Consider the following 14,371-nt stretch of genomic DNA (forward strand, 5'->3'; position numbering starts at 1 on the left):
TTGTAACTCCTGAATTTAGAAAACAACTAATTAATATAGAACTGCTTGTCTCTTCTGGGATTAAATGCATGGTCTATCACCATGCTGCTCAGATATGTTATAGTCACTCCAAATTATTCCAACTCAAAAAATTTATACCTTAGAATTTACTTAAAACTTTTTAAAGCTTTTAACTGTTTTTAATATGAAACAACAAAAGTATCTTTTTTATTTAAGAAAAAAAAAAAAAACTTCAGTCTTTATTAAGTTAGTTTGGAGTGAATGACCACACTGTCTGATGAAAAGTTACCTCTGCTTATTCAGGAGATCTCCACTATTAAAATCTAATCATTATCAATTTTGTTAGGATCCTCCTTTCTTTTCCTGTGGTAACATTTGGTTTTACCAGTGAAGACATAGTTCAGTAATTTCTCACTGTCTACTCCTTTTAGTTTTGTTTACTTCATTTTTTTTCTAGAGTATTTAGGTGTGCTGTTAAGTTGCTACTAAGAGATCTTTCTGATTATTTTTTCTGAATGTACTTAGTGGTATGAACTGTCTTCTGGTCAACAATTCCGTTGTGTACTATGACTTTTGATATCTTATGTATTCATTTCATCGACTTTTAGAAAGTCTTTAATTTATTTCTTTATTTCAGTTTTGATCCAATTTTTATTTAATAGAGTGTTGTTCAATTTTTATGAGTTTGTAAGCTTTCTATTGTTTTTGTTATTGGTGATGTGCTGCTTTAAACCTTAGTGGTCTGATAGGATGCAGGAGGTTATTGAAAGTTTCTTATATCTTTTGAGACTTCCACAGTTCAAGTATATCATCAATTTTGGAGAACAATATATGTGTTGCTGAGAAGAGGGAACAATCTTTTTGTTTGGGTGGATGTTCTGTAAACATCATTTGGGTAGTGTTTTGATGTTAGTTATCTGGACCATTTCTCTGTTCAGTTTGGTCAGGAGGACCTGTCCATTGGTGAGAGTGATATATTGAAGTCTTCCCCTATCGGTTTATGAGGGCCAGGATGTGATGCCAGCTGCAGAAGTGTTTCTTTTATAACTTGGGTGCTCTTCGGTTAGGGGCATTGATGTTAAGTATTGAAATATTATATTGCTGGATGTTTTTTTAATGTCATGTCTTTTGCCATCTTTTGATTAGTTGATTTTGAAGTCTGTTTTGTTAGATATTAAAATTGCTTTACAAGCTTGATACTCTAATTCATTTATTTGGAATATCTTTTCCAACCCTTTACCTTGAGATAATGTCTATCTTGATGTGAAGCTGTGTTTGATGTATTTAGAAGAAGGGTGGATTTTGTTTTATCATCCATTTTTGTGAGCCTGTGTCTTTTTATTGGTGAATTTGGGTCAATGGTATTAAGAGATATCAACAAACAGTGATTGTAAATCCTGGTATTTTGGTGGTGGTGGTGGTGGTGGTTTTAGCACCCTGTGTTGGGCTATATTTATAGATACATATTGTTTAAATTTGACCTTATCATGAAACATCTTGTTTTTCTTCATTTGCTGATTGAAACTTTCTGGGCATGGTTAGTAATTTGTCTTGGCTTCTGTAGTTTTTTAGAGTCAGAAGCACTCTGTCTAAGCTGTTCAACTTCTAGCATTTTTACTGAGAATACAGGATTAATTCCAATAGATCTGCCTTTTTTGGTTGGTTTTTGTGGGTTATTTTTTGTTTTGTTTTGTTTTGTTTGGTTTGTCTGGTTGGTTAGTTTGGTTTGTTTTTGTTTTTGTTTTTGTTTTCAGTTGCAGCTTTTTATATTCTTTCTTTGTTCTGCATGTTTTGTATTTTGATTATTCTGTGCTAAGAGGACTTTCTTTTCTGGTCCAGTCTCTTTGGTGTTTTTATGCTTCTTGTGCCTTCATAGACATCTTCTTTAGGTTAAGAAATTTTTCTTGTATGATTTTGTTGAAAATATCTTCTGGAACTTTGATCTCATCCTTCTTCTTCTAATCTGAGTATTAGTATGTTTTGTGTTATCATAATGTCCCAGAGTTCCTGGATGTTTCCTGAAAGTTTGTATGTAGACCAGGCTGGTTTTGAACTTAACAGCTCTAACTCAAGTCAAGTGTTGGGCTTAAATCTAGGCCAACATGCCTGGCATCAACATCACCATCATTGGCTGCTGAGCATGGAATATAGAGTTTTAGGTATTTATTTTCTTTTGTTTTGTATATTTAAGCATAGGTTATTGTGTTGATATTCATCAACATCTTGCATTTAAAATTTGGCAGGGAGTATATTTAATTTCTTAGGATGCCCTTTATTCATGACACTAACACTATCTGAGCTTTCCGAGTCATTGAATTGTAGGTGTGTGACGCTCTTCTTACCAGTTGTATTTGTTTTATTTTAATTTTGTTTGTTTTATTCACATTTAATTTATTTTTAATTTAAATTTGTTTTTTGTTTTTATTTATTCTCTGACATGAACTTGAGTCTTTGATCACCTCCTCCTGGGTGGTGCAACCTTGCAAGGCCACAGAGGATGACCTTGATGAGGTCTGATGAGACCTGATAATCTAGAAGGGAAGGAATCCCTTCCCAATTAGGAGACTAGAGAAAGGGCATAGGAGCAGAAGAAGGAGGGTGGGTGGGACTGGCAGAAGATGAGGGAGGGGGCTATGGCAAGGATACAAAGTGAACACATTGTAATAAATAACTTAATTAAATTAAAAAAATAATTTATCCACTTAACATCCCAATTGTAATCTTCTCCCTTGACTTTTCCTTGTCTCACCCTCCATTTTTTTCCTCCTTATCCCATTTCCTATATCTCAGATACAGGGAACCCTCCTCTCCTACCATCTGAACCCAGCCTATCAAGTCTCACTAGGACTTCCTGCATCCTCTTCCTCTGTGGCATAGCAATGCCCCTCCACCAAGGGGAAATGATCAAATAGCACATAACAGAGTACATGTCAAAGCCAGCACCTTCTCCCCTTACTATGGATCAAACATGGAGACTGAGCTGCCTATCAGCTACATCTGAGCAGGGGTCTGTTTCCTCTTCATGAATGGTCTTTGGTGGGTCCATCAATCTCTGCAAGTCCCCATGGGCCCAGATTTGTTGTCCTTGTTGGTCTTCTTATGGAGGTCCTGCCAGCTCTGGGTCTTTCTACATTCTATCCTCTCACTCTTTCCTATGATTCCCTGTGCTCTACCCAAAGTTTGGCTGTGAATCTTAGCATCTGTTTCGAACCCCTGCTGGGCGTCTTTCAGAGGATATGTATGTTAGGCTCTCATCCTCTTCCCTCTCCTCAGTCACTTCTGGTGTCGATTTTATTTGCACTTTTGCATAAGAATTAAGCATCCTCCATAGGGTCCTCCTTTTTATTTAGCTCCTTTAGGTCTATAGATTGTAGTATGTTTATCCTATATTATGGCCATTATCCATTTACAAATGAGTATATACCATGCATGTCTTTCTGGTTTTGGAATAACTCACTTAGGATGATCATTTCTAGTTCCATCTACTTGCCTGAAAATTTTATAGTTTCCTTTTTTTTTAATACCCGAGGTGCATTCCATTGTGTAAATGTACCACGATTTCTGTAAAACAATGGTTTGGTTGAGAGACATATAGTTTGTTTCCCTATTATGGCTATTATGAATATAGATGTTATGAACACAGTTGAGCAAATATCTTTGTTGAATGGTGGAGCATCTTTTTGATATATGCCCAGAAATGGTATAGCTGGGTCTTGAAGTAACACTATTTCTAATTGTCTGAGAAAGTATCAGATTCATTTCTAAAGCGGTTGTATAAGTTTTCACTCCCACAGCAATGGAGGAGTGTTCCTTTCTTCACATTCTCACTAACTTGCTGTCACTTCAGGTTTTGACCTTAGCCATGATGGGTTTAAGATGGAATGTCATTTGCATTTCCATGATGACTACAGATATTGAGCATTTAATGTCCACCATTTGATATTCCTCTGTGGAGAAATCTTTGTATAGTTCTGTACCCCAGTATTAAATTGGATTATTTGGAATATTGGAGTTTAATTTCTTCAGCTCTTTATATATATTGTTTATTAGCTCTTTCAGTTGTATGAAGGGTTGGTGAAGATCTTTTGTCAGTTGGTAGGCAGTCATTTTGTTCTATTGACAGAGTTCTTTTCTTCATAGAAGCTTTTTGTTTCATGAGATCCTATTCATTAATTCTTGATCTTAGAGCCAGTGTTCTTGGTGTTCTGTTGAGGAAGTTACCTTCTATGCCAATGAGATCGAGGATCTTTCCCACTTTTTTTCTAACAGATTTAGTGTATCTGGTTTTATGTTGAGGTCTTTGAACAACTTGGACTGCAGTTTAGTGCAGGGTGATAAATATGGATCTATTTTCATTTTTCCACATGTAAACTTCAGGTTAGACCAGCACTGTTTGTTGAAGATGCTGTCCTTTTTCCATTGCATGGTTTTGGCTTCTTTGTCAATAATCAAGTGGCCATAGGTGTGTGGGTTTATTTATGTGTCTTCACTTCAATTCCATTGATCCACTGATTGTTTTTATTATAGTACCATGCAGTTTTTATTACTATTGATTTATAATAGAGCTTGAGATGAAGAATGGTGATACCTCCTGAAGATCTCCTATTGTACAGGATTGTTTTAGCTATTCTGGCTTTTTTATTTTTCCATATGAAGCTGAGAATTGTTCTTTCAAGTTCTTTAATGAATTGTGTTGATATTTTGATGGGAATATCATTGAATCTGTAGATTGTTTTGTTACGATGGCAATTTTTACTATGTTGGTCCTACTGATCCATGAGCACGAGAGATATTTCTATCTTCTGGTTTCTTTTTCAATTTCTTTCTTCAGAGGCTTGAAGTTTTTGGTTTTGTTGTTGTTGTTGTTCATATAGGCTTTTTACTGGCTTGTTGAGGATAACACCAAAATACATTTTTTTTTACTGCCTATTGTGAAGGGTGTTATTTTCCTATTTTTTTTCAGTCCATTTGTCTTTGGCATCCAGGAGTGTATTTTTTTGAGGTTCCCTACAGTAGAATTTTGGGGGTCATTTTTGTATACTGTCATATCATCTGTGAATAGAGATACTTTGACTTCTTCCTTATCACTTTGTATCCCCTTAATCTCCTTTAGTTGTCTTATTGCCCTAGATAGGATTTTAAGTACTGTATTGAAGAGATTTGGAGAGAGTGTGTAGCCTTGTCTTTTCCCCAAGTCCAGTGGAATTGACTTAACAATCTTTTCATTTAGTTTGATGTTAGCTATATACTATTCTGTATATATTCTGTATATTTTCTGTATACTATCTTTACTCTTTTTAGATATGTGCCTTTGTCCCTGGTCTCTCCAAGACTTTAAACAAGAATAACTGTTGGATATTGTCAAATGCTTTTTCAGCATCTAACAAAATGGCTTTTTTTCAATTTGTTTATACAGTGGATTACATTGATGGATTCCATATACTTAACCACCCTCGCATGCCTGGGATGAAGCCTACTTGGTCATGGTGGATGATACCTTTGATATGTTCTTGGATTTGGTTTGCAAGTATTTTATTGAGTATCTTTACATCATTGTTCATAAAAGAGATTGGTCTGAAGTTCTCTTTCTTTTTGGGGATCTTTGAGGATTTATCAAGTTGACTGTGGTCTCACCAAAGGAATTTGGTCATGTTGCATCCATTTCTATTTTATGAAATAATTTGGAGAATATCAGTATTCACTCTTCTTTGAAGGTCTTGTAGAATTCTGCTCTGAAATCATCTGGCCCTTGGCTTTTTTTTTTTGGTTGGGAGTATTTTGATGGATGCCTCTATTGCCTTATTTACTATAAGACTATTTAATATCTTTACCTGATGTTGATTCAACTTTGCTAAGTGGATTTTAAATAGAATTGTATATTTCATTTAGATTTTCAAATTTTGGGGCATATAGGCTTTTGACATAAAAGGTAATGGTTCTTTGGATTTTCTCAGTGTCTATTATATCTTTTTCTTTCAGACTTTGTTGGTTTGGATAGTATCTTTCTACCATTTACTTAGTTTGGCTAAGAATTTGTCTGTGTTTTTTATTTTCTCAAAGAACTAGCTCTTGGTTTCGTTGATTCTTTGAATTATTATCTTTGTTTCTAATTTATTGATATCAGCCCTGAGTTTGGTTTTTCCTAGTGGTCTACTCTTGCTGGGTGTGTCTGCTTCTTTTTTCCTAGGTCTTTCAGGTATACCATTAAGTTGCTTGTATGAGATGTCTCCAATAGCTTATGATGGCCTTTGTTGCTATTCAAACTCCTCTTAGGACTGCTTTCATTGCATCGCATATGAAGTTGAGAACTCTTCTATCAAGGTCTGTAAAGTATTCTGTTGGTATTTTGATGGAAATTGCATTGAATCTGTAGATTGTTTTTGGTAAGATGTCCATTTTTACTATGTTAACTCTGCCAAGCCATGAGTATCAGATAGTTCCATATTCTGATATCTTCTTCTAATCTTTCTTCAGAGACTTGAAGTTTTTTCATACAAGTCTTTGACTTAATTGATTATGGTCACACCAAAGTACTTTATGTCCTTTGAGGCTATTGCGAAGGGTGTTGTTTCCCTAATTTCTTTCTCAGCCCTTTTATCTTTTGTATACAGGAGGGCTAAATTTTTTATGAATTAATTTTGTATCCAGCCACTTTACTGATGCTGTTTATCATCTGTAGAAGTTCCCTAGTAGAAGTTTTGGAGTTATTCAGGTATACTATCATATCATCTGCAAATAGTGATACTTTGACTTCTCCCTTTCCAATTTGTATTCTTTTGATCTCCTTTAATTGTCTTATTGCTCTAGTAAGGACTTCAAGAACTATGTTGAAGAGATATGGAGAGAGTGGACAGCCTTGCCTTGTCCCTGAGTTCAGTGGGACTGCTTTAATTTTCTCTCCATTTAGCTTGATGTTGGCTATAGGCTTGTTGTATATTGCCTTTACTATGTTTAGGTATGTGCCCTTTATCCCTGATCTCTCCAATACTTTAAACATGAATGGATGCTGGATTTTTTCAAATGCTTTTTCAGCAACTAAGGAGATTATCATGTGTTTATTTTTCTTTCAATTTGTTAATATGGTGGATCATATCAATGGATTTTTGTATATTGAACCACCCCTGCATACCTGCCATGAAGCCTGCTTGGTTGTAGTGGATGATATCTTTGATGTGTTCTTTTATTGGGTTTGCAAAGTATTTTGTTGAGTATTTTTGCATCAATGTTCATAAGGGAAATTGGCCTGAAATTGTTTTTTATGCTGCGGTATCCAGGGCTGCTTGCTCCTGGATAACTGGGTTCTGGAGATGCCATTTTGCTCTGTCTTTTGTTGGTTGAGCTTTTATGCTGGCCTCTATCCGTTTGGCTATCTTAGGTGTTGGGTGTTAGTTTCTGGTGGTTCCTAGAATCCTGTGCTGGGGAGAAGGAGAATCCCTTTGGCAGGAAGAAAATTTTTTCAAAGGAGGCTTCCTTAGCTTTTGGGGTACGGTCACTGAATGACAGGTGTTTTTCAGGAATTGTCACAGCTCACCTTAGGCATACAGACATTAGTGGAAATTTTCCATGTTAGTCAAGGGGGCTCTCTTCTCACCCAGAGAAATCCTGGAGACAGCTGCCCTGATGCTGGGGTTCTTGCTGTAAATTTAGTGAGCTGAAGCTGTAATCTGGGTACCCCATGGTTTGGTCAGTTTAGTTAGGGATAACTGGTTGTCCCTTGGAGCAGTATCTGGGGGTTGTTCTCAGGGAACCCAGGCTTCTGTAGGTCTGATTTTGGAGCTCTGTGCCCCAGTACCCAGGTGGTAATCAGTGGCAGGTGAGCACCACTCTCATGTGTACAGCAGGAGGCTAGAGTCTGGAGCCTGTAGATAACCAGAAACTTTTCTGGAGCTAGGTGTCCTAAAGTAGGGCCAGATATTTCCCCCACCTTTGCGTTTTCTCCCAACAGAAAGATCCAGTCTGTACTGTTGGGGGGTGTAGAGTGCATAGGCACTTGCTTGCGAATGGTGGCTCCAAGCTGGTGACTGGACAGGAACCTGGAAAATTTTTCCGATAATATTCCCATATGTGGTCGTGGTAGTGGTGGTGGTAGTGGTGGTGGGAGGGTCAGCTGAGTGCTCTAAGCTGGGACCTGCTGTTTCCCTCCCTGTGGGGTTTTCTTTCTACAGGGAAACCCATTCTTTAGTTCCCTGGGGCACACAGTTCTGTCTGTGATGGAGAGTTGGTTACGTGGGTCTGGCGGCTGAAGTCCCACTCAGGGCTGGCTGCTGTGCACCTGCAAGTCTACAGGACCTTTTCCATGGATAGACTGGATGACATTCAGTCAGTCCCACTTGCTTCCTTCCCTGTGGGTTTTTCTTGAGAGTGGGACTCCCAGTCTCTTGTGCTCTGGGGCACACAGTTCAGCCTGGGAAGGTGATCAGGACACACTTCTTGGGTCTATTTTCTTGAAAACTTTATTCCTGCCAAAACAGCCCAGGAAATTTTCCAGGGATTAGCTGGGTGCTCTGAGGTTGAACCCAATTGTTTTTCTCATCATTGGGTTTCTTATCACCTGGTAAACACAGTCAATGTTGTTTAGGGACCAACTGTTCCAACTATTTGTCACTGTGCAGTCTCTGTTACCCCACTGATCAGTATGCAATCAGCCCTACCATCTGGAATCTGTTTTTAATTTTTACTGAATATGAGTATTTTGATTGAAGTCATGAATATGAACCTCTTGTGTGCCTGATCGTCACAGTAGTCCAAAGATGTGTTCAGAACTTATGAACTTATAGCAATTGATAATAGTGGGTCCCAGTTAAACACTGACATTTCAGACCAATTATTTGCAAGAGCAGCAAGAGCTCCTCACTGCTGAGCCATCTCTCCTGCCTTATGTTGCTTACATATATCATCATTTACATTGCTAATATTTTCATCTTTCTATTTTTAGCTATTTAAACATGCATTCCTTTTAGTAAGATCTTATTAAAGTTACAGTTTAAGCTAGGGCATTGTAGATTTCTGAAAATTGAATACACAACTGGAGTGAATGTAGAAGCTTCAGTAAACACCTCTCAGTTCTTTCCATGTTTTATGTTTGTTTTATTGATTTAAAGGGGTGACTCTGTCTTACTATATAGGTCTGGCTGTCCTAGAACACTTTGTATAGATCATGCTGGCATCCAATTAAATAATATATACCTGTGTCTGCCTCCTGAGTGATGGAATTAAAGGCATGACAGAATATACCCAGCTTGTCCATCATTTTTTTGTAGTTAGTAACTGTTCATATTTCTCTGATGTGTACTTAGTACTGTTCATCTGTTAATTTCTCTCTGTGTGTCTCTGTCTCTCTCTTTCTATTTTGCTCTCTTCTCTCTGTTTGTCTTTGTCCACATTAATTGCCATGACTATTCCAAACCTCTATCCTATTCAGATATGGCACAGTTAAACTTTTTTATTCCGTTTTATTCTAAAATGACTTAGTGATAACATTCACACTTATTTTTCAATAGAAAAGTTTTAATCTTTATTTTAAACTATAGCCTATACATGATTTAAAAAGGAAAATATACAAAACAATGATCAAAGAATAATCATGTGTTCTATGCCTTTTCTTTTGTCTGGGAACTCAGAAATATGATGTTATCAGCTATGATTATTGTTGCTTGCCACTCACATTATTTTTATCCATCTATTCACTGTAGTACAATTTCCCCTCCACAAATATATGAGCCCCCATTTTCATATACTGGTATGCCACATCTCTGATCCCTGGTCAAAACATGATATCCAGTGCCATGTTGTCTTTTGACTGACACCACCCATCTGTTCACTGTCACCTGATAGCCACATCTCATTTGTTGCTAGATAAAATATGATGACTGTGTTTTTTCCTTCTACCTGTCTCATGACAGGGTCCTGACCTACTTGCCCAAGTAACTAAAGATGATTCATACATTACTCAAGAACCCAACTAATGTCTAATTCATATTCATGCCTTACAAACTAATGAAACACCTTTAACAAAGGTTTCCAAAGCATGCCTTTGGTTTTCCTTACAATCTAACCTTTAAGCTTTTTCTTCTCCTCTTGTTCACCTCATGCACAACACCCAACTATCTAACACTAGCACTTCTGTGTCAGAAAATAAATGGAAGCAGCACTAGAATTATATGATTCTATTGCCAATGAAGTATAAATTAATATTGTTGCTACTCTTTCTGTTGTACAAATGCATGGCATATTTTAGGATTCAGTGACCTTCAATGATGTGCATGTGAAATTCAGCCAAGAAGAGTGGGCTTTGCTGGAACCATCACAGAAACAACTCTACAATGATGTGATGCTAGAGACCTGTAAAAACCTCACTGCTATAGGTAAGACAGCAAATTTTCTTTCACTTTTAAAATAAGGAGACAAGTCTTACTTTGTTATTTATCCTTTTCTATGATTCCAATTGAGAATGAGGAGGAATGAGGTGACTAAATCAGGCATGGTTCTAAGGGTCATAGAAGATAGTGATTTAAGTTTTGCTTTAATAATAATATGATATTTCCAGTCATATATATTTTCTGGTACTCTATTTTAGGATACAATTTGGAAGACCATACCATTGAAGAACATTTTCAAAGTTCTACAAGTAATAAAAGGTAACTTTATGTGCACACTGATATAGATATGAATCTTAAGAAATTTTAATGTGTCCTGGAAGTTTGGTTTTTGTTTGTTTGTTTGTTTGTTGGCTGCTTTTTATTTTCTGTTTTTGAAATAGTTTTTTTATTCTGTGTAGCTGTGGCTTGACTTAGACTTGCTTGTTAGAACAATGTGATCTCAAAATCACACAGATCTGCCTGCTTCTGCCTCCACAAATGCTGGGATTAAAGGAATGTACCAGCACACCTGGCTGTGTCCAGGAGGTTTTAAAGAAAAGCAACAGTGTAAAAAGAGCACTGCTTTAAGTGTACTGATGATCATTAAAATCTCATAATTCCACGTACCTCAATGTCAGGTATCTGATTTGTGTTTGCAAGGTACTCCCCTAAGATAGAAGAAAATAAAATAATGTTGTAACAGAAAATACCATTGAAATCATATAGACATTACAGCTACTGAGTTAAACTGCCAATCTGTTTAGTCTCATTCTATCTACTCAGATATTGTAAGAGGTATACACATTGAATAGGTGATCAGTATGTTTCAAAACCTTCTAATGAGCAGATATTTCATAGTACAACCAGTGTTACACATATTCATGTAGTAACACTGTAAAGTTTAGTGAAAGGAGCAGCTTCTGAGAGTCAATAATAAAATTGTGGAGAAACCTTAATCCCTATATGACATGTCTATGATGAACAAAAAAAAAAAACGTGTTAATTCAATGTGGAAATCTTTTATTATTCTTGTAATTTAAATTGGTATATCATATGTCACAATGTTTATAAGACACATGAGCATAGAGATATTGAAAGAAGCAGTGTAACTATGTTTCTCCAAGAATAATTAATTTTGTAAAAGTCCCCACTTTGAGTAGATTTTCTGAATGTGATAAAAGGTAACAGTTAATTGGTTTTGCAACTTCACTGAGAATTCATTAGCAAAATCATACTGCTGAAAATACCTATGAATGCTAGAAATTTGGAACTTCTTCTGCTTGTCCTGGCTCACTTTGTAAATGAAGTGTCATTCATACCGTACAAAAATTTGTGAATGGGATTGCTTTGGTAAAACTCTGAATTCTTACAATACTCTTCATATACACGAGAAAACCTCTTATAGAAAAATGATGCTATTAAAGTGAACCACATAATAAATGCTCTTACCATCACAGAGATCTTCAAAAATACCCATAATGAAGGGGAATGCCATGAATGTAAATAAAATTATAAAAGTTTAAGATTTGATTATTCTTTTTATCATTAGACCAAATTATAAAATTGATTCACATAGATAAATATATTTATTAGTGTAATCAAATGACTGTGGTCAATATTTCACATGTGCCAATTATCTTTGCAGGCATGAAAGCAATTGTACTGGAGAGAAACCTTTTAAACGCACTCTATGTGGTAAATCCTTCCACCATACCACTGTTCTCATAAGCCATGAAAGAACACACACTGGAGGGAAGCCTTACAAATGTAATCAATAGGGTAAAGCCTTTATAAAAAACAGTCAGCTCATAAGGCATAAAAGAACACATACTGGAGAGAAACCTTATGAGTGTAACCAGTGTGGTAAAGCTTTTGCAAAAAACAGTCATCTCATAAGCCATGAAAGAACACACACTGGAGAGAAGCCTTACAAATGTAACCAGTGTGGCAAAGCCTTTGCAGAAAACAGTACTCTCTTAAGCCATAAAAGAACACACCTGGAGAGAAATCTTATAAATGTAACCAGTGTTGTAAAGCCTTTGCACAAAACAGTCATCTCATAAGCCATAAAAGAACACACAATGTAGAGAAACCTTATGAATGTAATGAGTGTGGTAAAGCCTTTGCACGCCACAATAATCTCATAAGCCATAAAAGAACACATACTGGAAAGCAACCTTATGAATATACCCAATATGATAAAGCCTTTGCACAGCTGTCTCCGGAAACATGAAAAACGCACAGTGGAGAGAAGCCTGGTGAGGATAATTAGTGTGATAAAACCTTTGCATATTACAGTCATCTCCTAAGACAACAACACATTTTGGAGGGAAACCATATGAATTAACTGTGTGGCAAAGCCTTTGCACATAACATCTCCTAATACATACAAGAAAACATACTGGAAAGAAGCTATCTGACTTTAACCAATGTGAAAAAACTTTTGCACTTCAGAATCATCCTCACAATCATGAAAGAAATCCTAATGGACAGTGGTTTTAACATGGTGAAACCATTCCATATTTGTATAATCTTCATCATCATGAAAGGATTCATACTGGAGCTTTTGAATGTGTTAAAATGGTGAAGCCTTGCACAAATCTAGAGTCATCATCATCATAAAAGTATCCTTACTGGAGAGGAATTCTTTGACTATAACCAATATGGAAAAGCCTTTGTGTTCTTTGGTCTACTGAGATCCAACAGAACTGAAAAACTAGCTCAATGGAAATGACTTCCCTTTTGTGAAGGGGAAGGGGAAAGGGAATAGGGGCAATAGGAATGGAGGGTAGTAATGGGGGAGAGAAGGGAGTGGGACTACAATTGGAATTTAAAGCAAATAAAATTATTTTTAAAAAGAATACAATGAATGGTGAATATCAATTACATGCAAAAGTATTATAAAATGTGTTTAGGGAAGACTTATTGATAAATCTGATTCTCAATATTTACTGTTTTCCATTGCCTCACTTTAGACAAGAAAAGTTCAGTCCAGTGGATGAATATGTAGGGAATGGTGAACTAACACCAGCCAGGAAGTTCTCTGAGAGTAATATAATAGTGGTAACCTGTAGAAGTTTCTTTGTGTATACATATATATTGTTCCAGGGGTTCTATTGAAAACCATCACAACCCAGACTGAATTTTGAGATGTGAAGGAGGAGGCTTTCTCTTCCATGTATGACCCTGGTGCTGGCCTAGTTGTGTAACAATGTAAGGGTGAGTTTTCTGTGCCTGACTTCAACTGGGGAGTGTCTTTAGACATAGATGCTACTAGCCAAATTTGATAGATGGCTTTTGACACTGATCCCTGCTAACTCTCTCCTCCTTTTAAATATAGGATGATTAGGATCTATGCTCTTGTTCATATGATAGGAATGTGCTATCTAATGCAAATCAAGCATTCTTGAAGTACCTAGTTTTGAACGATTATATACACCTATCCATGGAGCATCCCAATCATTTCCCAAGGGGTATATAGCCTCTGTTTTCTGGAATTCAATTTGAACTTATTTCCTGAGGTGGTTCCTCTAGACAGAAGGAGAACCAAATTCTTTGAAATGCGTGTGATCAAATGTTTCAGACTTCATAGCAGTTCATATTTCACATGTTTCTGGATGTGAGATGGTCAATTAAACATTGTCTTGTGTGTGGGACTCTGTAAAATGAGTTATACTTAGTGTTAATTTCACAGTAAGGTTGCAGGCAAGCTTCAGGGTATGGAGTCTTCTGACGTGAGCAGAGTGGCCTATGGAGAAGTAATAAGAGCACAAATATTATTTCCTTGTTTTAATAGCTGAGTAGTATTGTGATAAGACATGGGTGGATGGCAGAGGAGGGAAACTCACCTTTTGAGTGGGATAGAGGGAAGAGAAAGGATGTGACCAGTAGGAGCTGAGGGAGGGGCCTTCAGTCAGGATATATAATGAATAAACTGTGAAAAATTAAAAATAATTAATAAAAGAAAAACGAATTAGAAAAACAAAACCAGAGAGCAAAAATTTGAGTTCAGT

General features: G+C 36.4%; 2 pseudogenes; one reads left to right on the forward strand and one right to left on the reverse strand.

Annotated features, from left to right (window-relative positions):
* LOC132650759 (zinc finger protein 431-like) overlaps positions 1-14,371 on the reverse strand; it is a 145,326-nt pseudogene that overhangs the window by 65,803 nt on the left and 65,152 nt on the right.
* The window catches only part of LOC132650806 (zinc finger protein 665-like), a 45,620-nt pseudogene continuing 43,343 nt past the window's right edge, over positions 12,095-14,371 (forward strand).

This window comes from Meriones unguiculatus (assembly GCF_030254825.1).
Source record: "Meriones unguiculatus strain TT.TT164.6M chromosome 13 unlocalized genomic scaffold, Bangor_MerUng_6.1 Chr13_unordered_Scaffold_33, whole genome shotgun sequence".
In the NCBI taxonomy this organism is placed as follows: Eukaryota; Metazoa; Chordata; class Mammalia; order Rodentia; family Muridae; genus Meriones; species Meriones unguiculatus.